The sequence below is a fragment of the Cavia porcellus genome, unplaced genomic scaffold, assembly GCF_034190915.1.
Source record: "Cavia porcellus strain 051 isolate PalLab524CR breed Dunkin Hartley unplaced genomic scaffold, mCavPor4.1 scaffold_29, whole genome shotgun sequence".
Lineage (NCBI taxonomy): Eukaryota > Metazoa > Chordata > Mammalia > Rodentia > Caviidae > Cavia > Cavia porcellus.
In genome coordinates this window covers 29,321,753-29,341,536 of record NW_026947512.1, presented here as the reverse complement: position 1 = coordinate 29,341,536, position 19,784 = coordinate 29,321,753, and the positions used below count along the sequence as shown (strand labels likewise).

Sequence of the window (19,784 nt, the reverse complement as noted above, 5' to 3'; positions counted from 1 at the left end):
CACTTTGCTTCTTTATATACTTCCTGTAAATTCTGCATATTTTTTGTGAAAGTTTTAAAAGAAAGCAAAATCCAACAATCAGCTGCTCCTGATTTTAAAGTGCAAAGGGCAATAAAATGTAAGACTGAGAAATATTTTAGTTACTTAATCAAATGAGGTTATATAATTTTAAAGAAATTTTCCCCTTTCTATGCACTTAGATTTTCTCTAGTCTATTAAATGCCAATGATGAGCTTCTTTTCCCATTAGTTTCTTCTTTCTCTTTTCTCCTGAGGCATATAGTGTTTTATTAGTTTAAAACATTTTGATTAAAGAAACAGTTTTCACAGAAAATTCCATAAATATTGGAGATGAAAAGAATAGCTTGTAATGCAAAACTGTATGAACAATCTTTACTTTGTAAAAGTGGTGCATTTCCCAAGTATGATAGAACAATCCAAGTTTTTAAAGCTTAAATGCTTAATGCTAGTTTTGTTTTAATTTTCTTGAAAACTAATGAACCTGCAACCTTTAACAATGTACTGCTACCAGAGGGAAACTGTTAGGTTTAATTGGCAGTCCTCTTATTCACAACTCTCATAACCTTACAGCCTTCATAACTTTACTAATGAGAGAATTTTCTGTTTGACCCATTACCTAGCCTGAGCATAAAGATAATTTATTTGCTCATGTGAAAACTACTTTATTAAATCTCTGTGGCAGAAACAAACTCTCATTCCAATGTAAATAAAACTCTTTCGCATATGATGACTCAGATGTGTTTTATTTTTTTTTTTTTTTTAGTTTCTGTTAAAATAAAAGTCACAACCTAGCAGATGGTTAACAAATTCTTAATTGTTCTGCAGAGATACATAAAATAGAATGTTACTTTGATCTATGAAAACTTCTGTTTATCATCACAGCTTTGAATATACCCTTAGGCTCCTTTATTTCAAGTTATAGAAGTTCTCTTCCTAAGACCACACTGAAACTATTTTTTTAACTTCAAGTTTTAATAAAATTATGTTGATTAAACTAAAGTCCAATAATTGTACTCTGATTTCTTTCTCACTTTCTTTGTTTTGGGAGCTTAATTTTTCACATAATATATATTTTTCTCACATAATGCATTTAAAAGGTAATTTCTTTGTGTATGTATCCACACATTATTCTGCCAAGTGTTTTTATCCTGTAATCCTCTTTCCCCTTAGATTTTGTAAACATGATTGAAACTAAATATGTATCTATATTTTCAGCCTTGAACCACTTTTAAAATTCTTTAAGAATCATATTAAATAATCCACATTATCTGTCTTCCATCCACTAGAAGTTTCCAAGAATCTTTATAAAAATTGACAAAATGTAAGTACACTCTGAAAGCATGGATTCAGGAATTTATCTGAGGCACACGTTAAACTTAAATGTGTCTGGGTGATGGCCAACCTGATAAATAACTTTGATTTCTCATGTAGAATGAATGTCCTAGAGTTAATATGATTCTTTTATTTTTATTTTTTTTTTCAGTGAGGTAGAGGGATAGAATGAATTACACAGACAAATCTCAAGGATAGTCAGGAAAAAATGGAATATAAGTGTGAGGTATCTGTGAGCATGAGGGGTATATTGGTGGATTTGAATTTTTCACTGAAATCCTAAGTATCAAAATATGGCTACACATGGCCACACAAGATCTATGCATTGTAGATTTATGGATATATTTCATCAGCATCAGTGTTCCCTAAATATTGATTTGGGGAAATAAATGTAACTCCCAAACCTGCTAGATGTCAAATATGTCAAGTTCATGTTTCCTAAAACCAAAGAATGAATTTCAAGGAACACTAGAGGTTAAGAGTAGGAAATACTAATTGAGAGAAAAAGCTCCTGAGAGACAGGTGGGGACCTGAAAAATGGGTTGCCATTGACCCCGTTTCACAAAGTAAGCTTTGTAAAGCAAAATCACAAGATAGGAGAAAAATCACAAGGAGAGTAAAACTCAGGACAAAAGTATCATCAATCAATAAGATTATGAATTTATCCTCTTGAGTAATATTGACCAATGGGGAAACACATTATATAACAATGTAAAGAAAAGGACCTTTCCAGGAAGAGATTAACCAGGGTTAATCTCTGGGTTTCTGGTTACCCTGATGGGCAACTGATGTCTACCAGGTAAGCACAGTTTCTAATCTCTTGTTTATCCCCTGGGAAAGCTTGGAGGCCTACTCATTTTGTCTTTATCTTGAGTCCTGGCTTCCAGCAGATGGACCTCTGACCACAGTAGTAATATTTGTTTTCCATCTCTATATTGACTCCCAGAGATCCTAGGTGACTTCCTAAAATATTTTTGCAAAGTTGTTTATAATGAGATAGAAACCTCTGGAATTCATAGATACAATTTGTTAATGTAAACAGAGAAAAATTTACCCATTATAATTATGTTTCTAATACTTTAATATATTTGCTTACTTTTATTGTAATATAAAAGTTGATTAAGTAAGACACTTCTATCCCTTCAGATTGATCATTTCTTTGTTTCCTAGTATATTTCCTTCTCAGCTTTCCCTCATGAGAGTTTTCAGGTATGTGTTTTAAAAATTTTGGCAGTACATATTTATAATACATAATGATTACATTCATCACTGGAAATATGTATATATACATAACAGATTTAAATTCTTTTTTAAAGATATATGTCATCTAACTTAAACACCTTTCATTCATTTCTGATATTAAAATGAAATAAAAAGTAAATAAAGTTTAGGATTAAGAGAATAAAAATAAAGATCATTGTGGTCCAAGAACAAAATAATAAATTAGCGTACTTTTACTTTCTGAATGATTCATTGGAGAATTTTATATTTCCATTCTCAAAACCTATAGATAGCAAGTAAGAGCAAGATTCATACAAATACTTTATATTACCATAATTTGGTTGTATTTGAATTTCTTACAAATTAGAAATATTCATGCATGAATCTACGTGGCATTGCAGGAATGGTTACAGATATATTAAGTGGCAGGTTCACCTCACAAACTAGGACACATAACTTTGGTAGAATTATCGCGTTACCATGTTACAATGTTAGCTCCTAAACCTTTAATATGAAAAATCTTGTTAAAATATTTGTAGATCTATCAACCAATTCATACAGTAAAAATGTAAAATTAAAAGGAAAACAAAAATTCAAGATATAATAGTAGAATGTTTATGATCAAAGCATTCTTCTTCACAAGGATTCTAACACATAATTTGAACTCTTCACAAGACCTATCAAACTTATTTATCAATTTTGTCTTTTATCTTTAGTTCCAGATCAGGCTCTCCTTGGAGATACAGAGCAAATAATGTTAATTTGAACAATCCAATGGGCATATTTACTTTATTGATATTATATTGTTTACTTTTACCACTTGCCACACCCACTATTCTTTTAAGCTTAGGTTCTATGATTTATAATGATTATTTCCTCTTCATACTACTTACTTGTTCTCAAATATCTTTCTTTTTATACATTCAGTAAAGCTTCATGAATCAAACCTATATCTTCTGTGTGCTTACACCAAAGTGGCTAAATATTGTTAGAGGGAAAAAGCAAAACTCTAGTCATTTTGATGGCCTTATAAATGTGTAATCATCGCCTGAAACAGGACTCAATTTCTCTATGAAGTTACTTTCTCAAAAAATAATATTCTTTGATTACTCTTCAAAAGTTTTATGCTATATTTCCATAGCTGCATCTAATAAACTTCTTTTGGAAAATAGAACTTTTCTTATATAAAGGCTTTTCCCTTTCCATCACCAAATTTATATGCTGTGTTTGTATACAGGTTCTCTCATAGTCTTTAAGGAGGAGAAACTATCTTTTTATTCCTGACCAACATTTCACTTCATTCTGGCAATTACCTCTTCCTTTTTCAGACTTTTCTCTAAAAAAGCAGGAGATAGCACAAATGATATTTTATAAATATCGATAGATGTCATAGCAGAAAATTTCCCAAGCAGGGAAAAAGAATGTGACATGTATATAAGTAAGGCATATAGAGATTCCTAAGCCATAATAAAAAAACCCCACAGCCAGGCATATCATAGTCAAGATTCTAGAAATTAAACACAAGAATGGTGTATTAAAAGCTGTTAGGGGAAAAAAAAAATAGCCCATAAAGCAAAGTGAATCAGAATCATAGCTGACTTCTTAGCGCAAATCCTGAAGTCAGGGAGAGTGGGAGTGAAGTAGTTCAAGCTCTGAAGGAAAACAACCTCCAACCTTGATGGATTTACCCCACAGAACTATCTTTCAAAACTGTTAGAAAAAATAAGATACTTCCATAAAAAAGAACACCTGAGGAAATTTATGTTCACCAAACCAACACACCAAAATGTTTTAAAGGACATGCTAGAAAGAAATAACAAGGACATCAGCTCCATGAACCCCAGCTGAAGGAATCCAACAGGCAAGGCAAACGAACAGAGAGAGGAAGAAGGGAACCCAACAAGGCAAATAATATGACCAGGATAAGTTAATACATGTCGTTTATAAACATCAGTGTTAATGGTCGCAATTTGGTAGTCAAAAGATAAAGACTGACATGAATCATGAAGCAAGATCCAAAAATATGCTACATGAAGAATCATATTTAATTCCCAAACAAATTTATGAAAGTCAAAGGATGGAAAACAATACCCCATGATACAAGAACCCAGAAGAAAGGAGGGGTAACTATTCAATTTACAGACAAAATAAATTTCAATCTAAGACTAATTAAGGGAGATAAATGTCACTACATCCTTGTAAAAGGAAGATAAAGATACAATAATCATAAATATATTTGCAACAAATACCAGTGCATATAACTATAGAAAGCAAGTATGTGGACATGAAAAATCAAATAATCACTAATACAATTGTATACTACAAATTTCTATTAATTCATCAAAACGAATTTTTTGTCCTTGTATTGTTTGATCAACTTTGCATGCTTATCTTTTACTTTGAACAACTGCTTTGAAGAAAACAATATGTAATATATCAACCATTGTTAATTTCCTATTATCTTGTTTTGAAACTTGGTCTCAATGTGTTTATTTTGTTCTCTTCAAAATAAAAAAAAATATTTATTAGGGATTTCAATACTCCACTGTCCCAAAGAGATTAATTAGTTAAAAGTTAATAACGAAATGTTAGACCTGAATGAACTTGCAAACACTTGCAAAACATGGACTTGGTAGATATCTACAGAGTATTCCACCCCACAACATCAGAATACACATTCTTCTCAGCTTCCCATAGAATGTTCTCTAAAACAGACCATACACTTGCTCATAGAATATTCTGTAGTAAACGCAAAGGAATTGAAATTATCCCTTGCATATTATCATATAGTGAAATGAAGTTGGAAAACCATGGCAAAAAAACCCACAAGAACTTCATAAACATGAAAATTAAATAATACCCTCCTGATTAACCAATGGGTCACAGAATAATTAAAGAACATTACACAGTTTCTAAAATTAAGTGAGAACAACGTAGTAAAACATGTGACACAGTGAAACCAGTCCTAAGTTCCCTAAGAGGGAAACTTATACAATGAACACTCATATCAGGAAAAGTGGAAACACAGATAAAAAACATAATGCTGAACCTCAAACTACTAGCAAAGAAAAGCAGACTAAGCCCAACCAAAGTTCATGCAAGGGTGGAAATTATAAAGATTAGAGCAGAAATTAATGCATTGGAGCCTAAGAAAACATTACAACAAATCAATGAATAAAAGAGTTGGTTGTTTAAAAGATTAAATGAAATTAGCAAGCCTTTGCCAACCTTAATAGAAAAAAAGGAAAGAAAAGACTCAAATTTATGCCATTAGGAATGAAAAAGGTGAAATCACAACAGAGCCTGCTGAAATCCAGAAGATCATCTTTACCTACTGTGAGAACTTGTATTCTAATTAGATGGAAAATGTTGAAGAAATAGACAGATTCCTAGCTGCATATGAATTATCAAAGCTTAATCAAGAGGATATAAAAATCTTAGATAAATCAATATCAATTAGTGAAATCAAAAATATAATGAAAAACCCCAAAACAAAGAAAAACCCAGGCGCTGATGTATTCATTGCTCAGTTCTACAAGAAATTTAGAGAAGAAATTATATCACTATTTCTCAAACACTAATTAAATCAAAAGGGAGGCATTACTCCCAAATTCATTCTTGGAAGCAAGCATTACTTTAACACCAAATGAGAGAAGGATCCAACTAAGAAAACTACAGGCCAATCTCCCTAAAGAAAATAGATGCAAAAATCCTCAATAAGATGCTGACAAACAGAACACAGCAAATTATGAAGAAAATTGTCCACCATGGCCAAGTTAGATTCTTCCCAGGGATACAGGAATGGTTCAACATATGGAAATCAATAAATGTATATACAATATTAACAGACCCAAGGATAAAAAAACGTATCATCATCTCAATAGATACAGAAAAATTTTTGACAAATTCCAGCACCCATTCATAATAAAAACTCTGTGGAAAATTGGTATGGGTGGTCTTTATCTCAATCTGATAAAAGCCATCTATGACAGACAAACAACCATCATCATATTAAATGGCAAAAATTGAAAGCTTTCACTCTAAAGTGAGGAACAAAACAAGTGTCCACTGTCTCCACTCTCATTCACTATTGTTCTGGAAACTTTAGCCAGAACAATTAGAAAGGAGAAAGAAATAAAATGAATAATGATTGTCATCATTTATGTAGGTGTCCCCCAGGCCTCATGCATTTGCATTATACATTTGTGATTGGTTCATTGTCTAGAGCTTGGATGGGGTGTGAGTGCTACACTGGCCTAGGGGTGGAGCCAGGATGTGATATAATGGCAGGAAAAAAATATGTCTCCCTCTCTTTCCGGTTTCCACCTTGCTGTTTGCAGCCACCATGAACTGTGACCCTGCCATGCCACCCTGCCTTGGAACCAGCTAAATATGGACCAAAACCACCAAAAATTGTAAGAAATAACCTTTCCTTTCCCAAATTTTGGCTTGAGGTATTTTGTCTCAGCGATGAGTTAAAAATAACTAAGACAATGATAGAAAAAGAAGAAGCTAAATTATCATTGTTTGTGAATGGCATGATACTCTACAAAGAAGACCCCAAAATTGCCTCTAAAAGATTGTGAGGTTTAAGAGGCAAATTCTGTAGCATGGTTGGATACAAAGTCAATGCTCAAAAATCAATAGTGTTCTTTGCATGAATAAAAACTGACAGAGAAATTAGTGTAAAAAATCTTTCACAATAACAACTCAAAAAATGAAATACCTAGGCATCAATATAGGAAAGGATATAACAGACCTCTACATTGAAAATTGAATTACTCTTTAAAAAAACGAGATTGAAGAAGATATTAGAAAATGGAAACATCTCTTGCTACTGGGTAAGAAAAACCAATATAGTAAAAATTGTAAAGTTATATCACTCAGAAAAATTAAAAACATCATACCACAGAGATACATATGCACCTATGTTTATAGCAGCCCAAATTTGTAATAGCTGGATCTTGGAAACAACCCAAATGTGCATCAAATGAGGAATGGATTAAAAAGATAAGGGTTTTTATACAATGGAATACTACTGAGCCATAAATAAGAATAAATTGGATGTTTTATAGGTAAGTGTATGCAACTAAAGACCATACTCATAAGTGAAATAAATCAGACTCACATGTGTAAATATCATATTGTCTCCTTAATGCAGAAGCTGAAAGCATATATAAGATGCAAAATGTACAATAGATATTGTGAAATGAGAAGAAATTTTCAAAAGGGAAGAGAAATTTGGATGAGGAAAAGGAAAGAAGAGCAAATACCAATTTTATATATATATATATATATATATATATATATATATATATATATATGCATGTTACACACATATGACAGTTAAGGTAATTATACTACTAATTTCTCTTAGTTCATTGAAAAGAAAGATTTTTACTGATATTATTTGGCCAATTAAATGTCAATAGCTTGTACTCTAACAAAAAATAGCAATATGCAGCATATTAACCCACCGCCTATTTTCTTCCTTTCAAATTTTGTTCTATTTTTTCTCTTTGAAATAAAGTTAAAAAAAGAATTAAGATCATGAACTGCAACAAGTCTTTGGATACATCTATACTGGTTGGCATGTTATGCCTTCTTTAGGGCTTCTGAGTTCAGATGCTTTCTCAAATTATGACTGTTCCCTTATTTTGAGTGCTCCTGCTGAGTTCTTTGAGTATACATCCTTATTTCACTTTGTTTCTCATTATTTTCCATATTGAAAAATATTTAACCAGTATAAATTTTAAACACCATTCTGCTAGTTCAGTATCTATCATTTTATTCACTTCCAAATTTATTAGAGTATATAGCCAATTAATTTTCACAAGATTCATGCATTTCACATTTTCTGAGCCTTTGAATATCAGTGAATTCAATTTCACTCTTCATAACATTAGCTTCATGAATTGTTTGTGTTTTTCCCGTATTCTTCTTATCAGTTTTTAAAATGTGTTATATTATATGATACATTAATCCTGATTTTCTTAGTAAATAGTTAAATTAGTTTGCTCACCTTGGAAGCTTTTAGAAATAAATATTTTTAAATATAATAAATATATTTATCATTACAATGTATTTTTCTTTTAGCACTTTATGATTTCTTCTCCAATTCTCTGTTTTGAATAAGATTTTTTACCTTTTTTTTTTTTTTTTTTTTTTTGCGGTTCTGGGGATTGAATACATGACTTGTTCTTGCTAGATAGGTGCTTACACCACAGAGCTAAACCCTCGGCCCCTAAAGCTTTTTTTTTTTTTTAAATAAAAGGATTTTTGTTGCAACCTTTTGATATCATTTTATTCTATGGAAATGTTTCTGTTTTCTTTGGTAATATTCAATTTCTTTAAAAGTTTCCATAAGCAAATTAAAATCTGATTTAGTGTATATCCAATTTCTTTAAAAGTTTCCATAAGCAAATTAAAATCTGATTTAGTGTTGAGATTAAAAATGGCGGTGCGGTGGGAAACTGGAATGACTAGTTGTTTGTGGAGAACAAAACGCCATTAGGCAGTCAGAACCCTGGTATTTAATGAGTACATCTGCAGTGAGGAAAATAGTGAGGGTACTGCGGCAGGGTATTGCACAAGTGGTGAGGCAGGCAGGACTTGCAAAGGAGAGAGCAAAGCGTGCTTGCCAAAAGGATGGAGCAGTCAGATTGAGGTTAAGGCTGGCGTAACCTGCTTTGTAGCCAGTGCTGGGAAGGGATTTTCTCTGGAGTCACACAGGCCTCAGCAAAAGCTTTACCTCATATCTTAGTCCACAGTCTCGTGACCTGCGTCTCTGGACTCAACTGTGAGTGTTGGTGAAAAGCAATTCTAACCCAAGGCCACCATTTGCTATCATGAAGACATGTGCACAGCATTGGCCAGGCTCACTAATTAAACTGAAAGCCAGTTTTGGGAAGTCACCTCTGGAGAGCCTGCGCTGTTTGCTAGTAAGCACAATCACATTTGGGCCTGGGAGGGGGTGGTCCTCACAGTTCCCCCTTCTCTTTTTAGAAACTGAAATAACTGGAGCGGATCAGGCCTGGCTGTGGGGTATCTAGCTGTTGCTTGGCTGTAATTCCTTCCATGGCACAGTTTTAAAAGAAGAAAAGTAAACACACAAGTAAGTCCTCCAATACCCAAATAAAACCAGAAAAGGGCCTTCATGAGAAAAATGTATTGGCAGAGAAATCTCATCAGTGAGTTTGTCCCAGTCTTGCAACAGAGAGTCAAAGGAAGCAGTTTGTTGAGACATAGAGAAAACTTCCTTTTGCAAGAATCTATGGTTGTGTTTTGTTGTACAGCTCCTTTACCATGTGTCTTACCTTTCCAAAGAATGTCAGAAAAAGTGGGAAATGTTTATAGTGGCATTTTAGATTATGTCACAATTGTGGGTTTTTGATTTGATCCCAAATCCAAAGCATAGTGACACGAATTAGTAATATAAATTATATATCTTGTAATTTCCAGCTATTATCAGCTGTTTTAGTCCAATTATCAGCAAAATGGGCAGTTTGAACTGAATGAGCTAGAGCCACTGACACATGAGATTAACAATAATAGAAAAGGAAGTATTATTCCAAATTACATCCCCATAAAAAAGTACATGAGATTATATACATAGATATCAGTACTTAAAAGTTTAGTTCTAATTAGGGTCAATTTAACTTTTTTACCATTGGTGGCTTTCATTTTTTTTCCACCTGAATATGGCCCTTTTCAAAGTTAATGCAGATTTCCAAAGGCAATAGTGAATAGGGCCAGCATTTTTATTTCTAACAAAATGAGGTATAGGGTGATTTAATCCCTACCCCAACCAAGTGATACTTTTCATTGGTAGGGATCGGACTCTAGGATCTGTAGACCTACTGAAGGACAGTTGCCTGCAGCTTCAACCTTCTCCCACAAAAATTCCATGTGGGGTCCAGTCTACAAAGGAAAATCTGAATTTATCTATCTTATTACCCTCATTCATCTCCTGAACTAGTTCTCTACAGACCAGAACAAACCTTTTGCTTTTTTTATGTATGTATGTATGTATGTATTTTTTTTTTTCTGAGACAAGGTCTCACTATGTAGCTCAGGCTGGCCTTGAACTCACTAATTAGATTGAAAGCCAGTTTAGAGAGGTCACTTCTGTAAGGCCTGTGCTGCTTGCTAGTAAGCAGAGTCTCATTTGGGCCTGGGGGAAGGTGATGTGGCAGTGCTCCACAGGCTGTACAATGAAATTACCTTGGGCTTATTTAAACAGTGAAAAAATTTATAGTGGGAAAAAAAACCTTGGAAATGGGATCAAGGGATTTCTACTACTCTGTGTTGAAGGACAGTAAAATGACGCTATATAGAAAGGTTAGAGGTACTGCAGGTCAGATAGAAAGAATTAAGTCCCTTTCTACTAGAGATGAAAACAAATTTTGGAAACACTGAGGAAAAAAAGAACTGAAACTTTATGACAATGTTCAGATTTGAAGTTCTTCACTCATAATGTTTCTCCAAGGAGGGAGAAGTTACCTGATCAGTTACTTGGTAATTACAGTTCTGAGTCTTAGGAACATAATCACTACAATACTCCTTTAAAATTACACATTTGACTTAGGCAACTATTGTAGCTATGATTACTTTTTAGTCGTTTCCCAAGAGATGATTCTCAGAGAAGAGGCCATGTTTACTCCATTGGTGTGGATGGCGGAGGACTACATATTTTGGGGCAAAAAGTTACTGAAACTTCTGTGTGTTTTGTGTTTAGAGAAATACTGAGCTGTTATGTTAGAATTTTGTATGAGGTGTAAAATATAAGAAATATACAAAGTACAGGTTTCCTACTCACAAATAAACCATTATACTTGGGATGATATAAAGGAGGTTCTGTGTACAAAGTAGTTGTAGTGAGAAATTTAATGTAAGTAGCGACAATGTCTTATTTTTAAAGTAACATTTTAAAACTTCCTTTGGGATTGGTTTTTGCATGAGATGTAGTAGCTATTTTCTGAAACTAAGGTATCTTATTTCAAGTGCATGTAGCAATGTATTTAGTTGTGGCAAATTGCCAAAATTTTTTTCTTTCCAGGTTTGTTTATTATATACAAGCAAATTTTCTAATGTTATGTATAGTTAGTGAGGAGTCAACAATGTGAAGAAACTGTACCAGATTTCAAAGACTGTAGAAACAAAATTCATAATAGCTGCTCTAGCCTAGGAAAACATGCAATGCCAGATATACTAATTAATATAAAGTTTATAAAATTCAAAGAAGTTCATTTTGAAAACCTTGAAAATTGTGTAATACAATTTATCTGATAAATAGATGACCAGGGTACAATTTACACAAGAAAAACTCTTGCAATCTGATTTTAATTAATATGAAATTTTATGAATTTTACATAAATTTGATCAAATGGAGTTTGGAGAGTTAGAGATGTATGAAAATTTATTACATGATAATTAGGAATATGGAAAAAGACTTAGATTTCTATTTCATATTTGTATTAGTCATTTTTTCATCATTAAGACACATGCAATTTAAAGGAAAACAGCTTATTTTGCCTCAGTTTTGAAGTTTCAGTCTGTACTTATCAAGGCTTCAAGGCAGGCATCATGGGATGGAAAGTCCTGGTGTTGAGGGAGGCTGCTTTCATCATGTTAACCAGGAATCAGGGAGAGAAGGGGAAATCAGAGATGAGAATACCATATTCCAATTCATGGCCTTCAGTGACCCAATCTTTCCAAAACACTCCCATCTTCATACACATTACTATTAGGGGAAATTTTAGATCTGAATCTAAATATTCTGCCCTGGTGTCTAGAATGCTCATATCTATTTATCATTCAAAATACATTCAATCTTCCCTAAGGGCCACCAGCATTTTAAGAGTTCCATCATTACTAAAAAGTTTAAGTCCTGGCCAGGCATAAAGGTATATGTCTATAATCCCAGTAATCCCAGCACTTAGGTGACTAGGGAGGAGGATCATGGCGAATTTGAGGCCAATCTGGGTTATAGAGTGAGTTCAAAGCAGGCCTAAACTACATAGCAAAAACCTGTCTCCAAAGACCAAAAAATAAAAAATAAAAATAAATTTCACAAACCAAGCCCAGTCTTTTCTGAGAGTAAAAAGCAGACTCTTAATTGTGACTCATGTAAAGATCAAACAGAAACATTTCTATCCCACAATAGCACAGGATCACGATTCCTGTTTCAAAAGGAAGGAGTACAGAAATTGAAACTGGTCCAAACAAAGCTGAAATGAAGCAAGGTAGCCAGTAAGTGGTGTAGTTCTATAACCTAGCACCAGTAAGATGTGAGCTGCAGAGTATGGGCATCCCTGTCCTAATTCTCTTCCTGGTTACAGCCTACAGGACATTTTTCTTTGATGGCTCTGTTCACTGCCTGTGGCCTTCCTCATCAGATATTCCATGTTTCTAGCATCCATCACTAACTGATTGGAGTTGCAACTCCACTTTCACTGTCACTCACACAGTTCCACACACTGCTCTCATTGGTTCGTGATGGTGTCCATAACCCTGTTACACATTTTTTTTCCTGGTCTCACAGGCTTTCTGTTGAAACCTGAGTGAAAGACTTCTTTGACCTCATACCTCTTACATTCTGCATTCTGAATAAATCCAGCACCTTGGATGATGTCAAGGACAGCCACCTGTTTGAACAGTAGTTGGAACTCTTTGGACCATAGCTGTAGTGGCCTCAGAGTGCTTAGATGAACTTGGGGATAGACATTGCTAGGTGACCCTGAATGAGCAAGCATCCCTGCTAGTCTATTCTCAAATGAGTTTTCCTTGAGCCTATGCTGGGTGAGATCTTTTGGGTTTCTGAGATCCTCTCAGGTAATATGTCTTGTCCCTGTAGAAAGTTCTTGGCTTCTTCTTTATGGTAATCTTTGGGCAATCATGTTCTCCTTTATCCCACCTTGTCAAGTGTTTTTTTTTTTTCCCAGCAGAACTGCCAACTTTCCAAATCATTTAGTTCTGCCTTTTGGTCCTGACTCTTTTTGTAAATCTGGCTGAAAGAAATCAACTACATCTATGCTCCAACCTGAACACTGGGTTACTTTGAAATTCTATAATCCCCACCACCAGTTTAGTCTTCCACCTTTAATTTCAGTTTCACACAAAGTCTTACAACATGAACAAAATGACAAAATTTCTACCACAATTTGACACAACTAGACTATGGTGTGCAACAAAATCTTTTTCACATTCCTAACATTATGAGGTTGATTTTTAATATCTTCTTTCTTATTAGCATTTTTCTGATTTCTAATCAGTATTACACATGAAGCTATGATTATAGCACTCCTGGAATTCTCCAGCTAGCATCACCAAGCCTTTCCAGATTTCTCCACAAATCAGACCAGAAGGTTTCTGAAGCACCTGATCAGGAAAGTCACACTAGTAACCTACTTCTAGTTCCAAAGTTTTATCTGTTAGTCAACTTCCTACTGCTGGGACAAAATACCGGACACAATTTAAGGAAAGGTTTATTTTGGCTCACAGTTTCAGGAATTTCAGATCATCACTGGCATACTCAAGTGCAGAAACATAATGGGAGGACAGCCTGGTAAGAAGAAAGCTGCTCACATCATGGGAGGTAAGAGTCAGACAAAGAGGCAAGGAGCTCAAGCCAACTACATATAACGTTTAAGTTACACACCCTAGGACTCACGCTTCCCAGTCAGGCTGCACTTCCAAACAGGAGATCGTGAGGGACATTTTAGGTCCCAGTCATACTTTATTATTTAAACTAGATTTTTCAGCTATTGCTTAGAGTGTGCAAGGACCTGGGGTTGACCCCGAATACCACACACCACACACACACACACACACACACACACACACACACACACACACGTGCACCAATATTTTGAGCATTTTGTGTATTATTTATTTAGAGAAAAAAAGCATAGAAATATTAGAGTTTTAAAAAGAATAAAACACTGACAAATCATGTTGATAAATTACATATTGTCATCTTAGAAATAGTTGTTCAATACAAAATCAAAGCATAAAAGGTGGACAAACAGTGACAGAACAAACCATTGTGTTCAATAAGACAACAAAAGCTTAATAATATGTTTATCTAGCTTACACACTTAAACATAACTACAATCATATCCTTTGTAGCTCTTAAAAATATGGAATGCTTCACGAATTTGCCTGTCATCATTGTGCAGGGGCCATGCTGATCTTCTCTGGATTGTTCCAATTTTAGCATATGTGCTGCTGAAGTGAGCACGCATTTTGAAATTTTTAAGTTTGTATTTCTCTCCTGCGACTAGTGCAATAAAATTTAAATAATGAAAACTTAAAGTTGAAACATAATGGATAGCATAATAAAGCAATATAATATATAGAAAATTCATTAAATTTTATGATACTAAAGGATATGCTATAAAAGCAAAAGAAATTTAGAGGAAATATAAATGACCATAGCATACAATAGTAAATTGCTAATTACCTAGATTTTATTTTATATAAATTCCATATTCAAATTATATATTATACTTTTTAAAAATTGGAAAGAAATTTAGATCAAATTCTTTTACCATAATGGAGAATCTTTTCTGTATTAATTTTCTTATTCTTCAAGTATATTAAAAATTAAAAAAACTGTGTTAATGTATGCATATAATTTGATGAACTTTAAGGTGACCATATTCCCATAAAGTTATAATTACACTCAAGGTAACAAATACATTACCCTAAATTCTTCAGTCCCGTAAGTTTACCAACCTTACATCAACTACTGTTTGCTTTCTATGATAAGAATTTAATTTTTATTCTCTAGAATAAAAATACACTGTGCACTTATGGATGTGTTTCTAATTTTTTTACTCAGCATATTTAAGGTTTGTTCACCTTGTTTTATTTATGAAGAGTTTTTCTTTCCGTTGTTAATTAATTTTTCATTGTGTAAGTTTATTGAAATGTGTTTATTTCTCTACTAGCTGGTAGACATTGGATTATCTCCATTTTGGGAATAGTACAATTAGAATTTTTGACCATTTCTTAGTAATCTTTGTGTGGACTTCTATCTCTTGGGAATGGTTAGATCACATATCTTCTTTCATGCATTATTTATTCATATCGTTTGTCCATTTTCACCTAGATTGATTCACCTTCTTCTTGAATTTTGTGAATCTCTGGAAATTCTGTTTCTTTATCAAGCACATTATTTGGAGAGCCTTTATCCCAGTCTATGCTTGTCTTTGATTTTCTCAAAGGGGTTGTTTGAAGAGTACTTTTGATTTTGATGGGGTCTAATTAATAAATTTGTTGTTTTATTGATTGTACTTTTTGTGTTAAATCTGAGAAATCTGCCAAGAAAGCAAATCTTCTTTCACATTTTCTTCAAGCAATTATGCAGTATTAGTTTTATATTTATGTATAAAATTCTTTTTAATTTTTGGTTTTGGCATAACAGAAAAATCAAAATTCTGTTTTTTAATAAAATATGTTTATTTTACCACTTGTTGAAAACACTATCTTTTATTCCATGCATTACTTTTGAAACTTAAAAATCAGTTCTCTGTATGAGAACATTCTAATCCATTTATCCAACTATATGCAAATATACTATTATTCCTTTCCTGAATTTGTTTTGAATTTTCTTTGCTATTCTTTGTCTATTTTATTTATTTTGCATAATCAGTTTGTTAGATTACACTTAAATATTTTTGCTGAGTTCACTTTAGTATTGCTTTGAGACAAGAGCTTAACAAGCAAAAAAATGACATCTTATTAATGTTGACTCATCCTATTTTTCAATAAGTTAGATTTCTTTTCTCCATGAGATCTTTAATGTCATTCAGCTGTATTTCTGTACTAGTCAGTATATCGTCACAGGTATTTCTCATATTTAACCTTATGAATTTCATATATCTGATGCTATGAAAATGATATTCCATCAACTTAATGACTCTTAGTAATAAATAATTTTTATGATAATCTTGTATCCTGTAACCTTTTGAAAAAAACACATTAGTTCTATTAGCCTTGTAAGTTTTGTTTTGCTTTGGCTCATTTAATTACATCATCTGTAAATTTGACAGCCATACTTCTTTCTGGTGTGGATACTTGCTACTTGTTTCAATTGTCAGTTTGCACTGATTATCACTTTCAGGATTACTGTGAATAGAAGTGGTGAAAGCAATCCTAACATTAGAGGGAAAACATTCCGTCATTCCCCTTTCTGTGAACTATAAGTCACCAGTTTATTGCAGATGTCTTTTGTCTGAATTGATGCTATTCTTTTATATTTCCTTAATTTATTGATAGATGTAATCAGGAATGAATTTTAATGTAGGCAAATGCTTTTTCTGAGTATATTTAATCTTAATTCAATTTGAATGTTAAGCCAAAGTTATATTCTTTTTTTTTGTCTTTTTCTTTCTTTCTTTTTTTTATTGGTACCAGGGATTGAACTCATGACTGCCTGCTTGCAAGGCAGGTGTTTATGCCGCTGAGCTAACTCTCCAGCCCCCAAAGTTATATTCTGAAAAAAATTACTACTAAATACTGTTATTCTTTTCAAATATTTTTTAATTTTATGTGCTAGATTCCACTGGTATTGGGTGGTAATTTTATATTATTGTTTCTCTGTAATTTCTTTTTCTGAATGTGTTGGGGTTTATCAACTCCACCTGAGTATTCTGCAAGTATCTGTATAGTACTGTTACTGTTTCTTCCTTAAAAGTTTGATTGAATTTGTTAGCAAATAAATCCATATGAGTTTTGAGGATTTTTATTTCTTTCTTTTCTTGTGTTAGGGAAGCTTTTACTACTGCTTTATTGTATTTCTTTAATGTATTCAGGGATATTTATCATTGTTGTCTGAGTTAGGAAGGTAAAAATCTGCGCCTTTTGCTGTTTTGACCAGAAGTGGAAATTCATTTTCCTGCCTTCTTATGCATACTTTTTGCATATTAAATGTTCTTTTTCAATGATCATTTATTTTTATCTGACTCTTTTTTCTGGTCTGTTACAAGCAACATAATTAAACATTTAGGGTATTTTTAAAATTGTTTTTGTCTTTAAACTAGAGGGTTTATACCACTAATGTTATTTGAATATCTGGGCTTTATTTTACTGTCAGGCTGTATATTGTCTGTACCATTTGCTTGTATTTCTCTGTCCATCTTCATTTCCTTTTTTTGTTTATTTACATATTTGTAGAATTGAGGTTGCTTATTGACTTGTCTGTCTTTATATCTTGTTTTGGTTTTTAGTGGTTGCTGTGTCAGCATTCTTATTCTGTTAAAAAGATTTAGTAATTTTTACATAGATGGAACAATCATTTTTTTCTTAATTAGACTTAATTTCAAATATTTAAAAAGTAGTGTTATTTTAAAGAATACCTTATGTTTCTAAAAATTTATCAGTATGATTATTTTAGTTTCTTGTAAATACTTAAAATGCCTACAACATCCAATGTAGGACCCTTATAGAATATTTTACAGACATACTCAGATGAGCTTAAAGTAGAATGAACTAAAGTCAGAACTCTTAAATGAAAATATCTGTATTATTTATTTCAGGTAGCATTTTGTCTTTATACACAAGTTTTCATCTTCCAAAATTAAAGTGTTAGTAATCAATTAGTAGAACTAATTTTATTATTCAATTGCATGGGTATAGGATTAAAGATTTTGGGTATTATATGGTTGCAAATTGGTGACCAATTTTGTCAGGACACAAGATGTGGATACTACATGTTTTATGCATGATCACAGTAAGTTTTACAGTTCTTGATAATTTTTGTGTAAACAGGTGAATCCTAATTCATTTCCATCAAGTAGGATAGGTTTTGCACGGTTTCTTGGTTGCCAATTAAAGTTGAAAGCTTTGATTGTGTTCAGTTGACCCCTTTATGCTTTGATGAAATTGACTAGCATCATATTTTTGGCATATTGCTTTTTAAAAAAATTTCCATTTCAGTTTCTCACTTTTTGAGAGCTTGTTTGGAGTTTCCAGCAGGGGAGTGCAGTAACTCTATACCCTAGACTAAGGAAATGATTCTTCCTCCATCTGGAGTGGTCGTTCTCTTCTATCCACCACACAGCTTCAAGTGGAGCAGTGAAAAAGGAAGGAGACACCAGCTTAGGTAGCCAGATTAGCCCAATCAACCCTAGTGATCAATGGAGTGACAGATGTCCCGGCCAGATTGCCCTTATATCCTCAATTTCTGTTTCTACTCTGTATTCTTATACTTTTACAACTCTGAATAACTATTTAATTTCTCTCAATCCCATTTTCTTTCTAGGCAAAATAAGACAACAGGACAGGTTCAAAACATTTCTGTAAGAAGAAACTGAAGCAGAGTTAGTACAGTGTTCTGCTTAGAAGCACATAGATACAAATGTTAGCTAGGATTGTATTATGAAAATTTCACTACTGACTTTCATTATAAGGAATGCAAATTGAATTTTCTTTCCCAATGAAGGAGCTTGATTTACAATGGAGACTTCACACACTCTCAGTCTAGTATTTTTGAGATAAATCACAGAAGTATTTGCACTACTTATTTTTAAATTTTATTTAAGGAGAAAAAGAAAAAAACAACAGAAAAAGGGTAATACAGAATTTCAAAAAAAATAAACAGGAGGAAATCACTAGTTAATTACATATTATCATTTTAGAAATAGTTGTTCAAGTTATAAATTAAAGCATATAAAGTGGACATTCATACAGTGAGACTGTAAACAGTTCTGTTCAATGATCCAACAAAAACTCAGTAATATTATCTTATAAACTTAAATATACATGCGCTTATATCACTTAGAGCACTTTCTTTTCCTCTCTTTTTTACAATGACAATTACACATTTTGGGTTTTATTATTCGCACAGTTCTTATTACTTTTTTTTTTTTTGAAGAGAATAAAACCAAATGTGATGTAACAAAACAGAGTCAGTCAAATCAAAAGGATGGACATAGTACATGATGTAAAAACAGAATTCAAGGTGATCAACAATGGTTACCATCATGCCTCTTGCTATCTTAAAACAATTGCCTATATATATCATTGTCATAATAAAATTGAACAAAACAGTACAAAACAAAACCAATAAAATCCTAACATTGGAGACATTGCAGGACTTAAAAAGAAGGTAATAGTCAAACCAGAATGGGCATCACAGTGAATCTTATTGCTTTCAAAGTAGTTGCCTATATTCTCAAACTTGATACTATCAAGCAAAACAGAATA

The 19,784-nt window shown here is 32.8% G+C and overlaps 1 non-coding gene across 1 annotated transcript; it reads right to left on the bottom strand.

Moving 5' to 3' along the window:
- Positions 1–14,707: 14,707 nt before the first annotated feature.
- LOC111758337 (U6 spliceosomal RNA) lies at positions 14,708–14,814 on the bottom strand. Its single transcript, XR_002792527.1, has one exon. It is a non-coding gene; the product is annotated as a U6 spliceosomal RNA (small nuclear RNA).
- Positions 14,815–19,784: the final 4,970 nt, after the last annotated feature.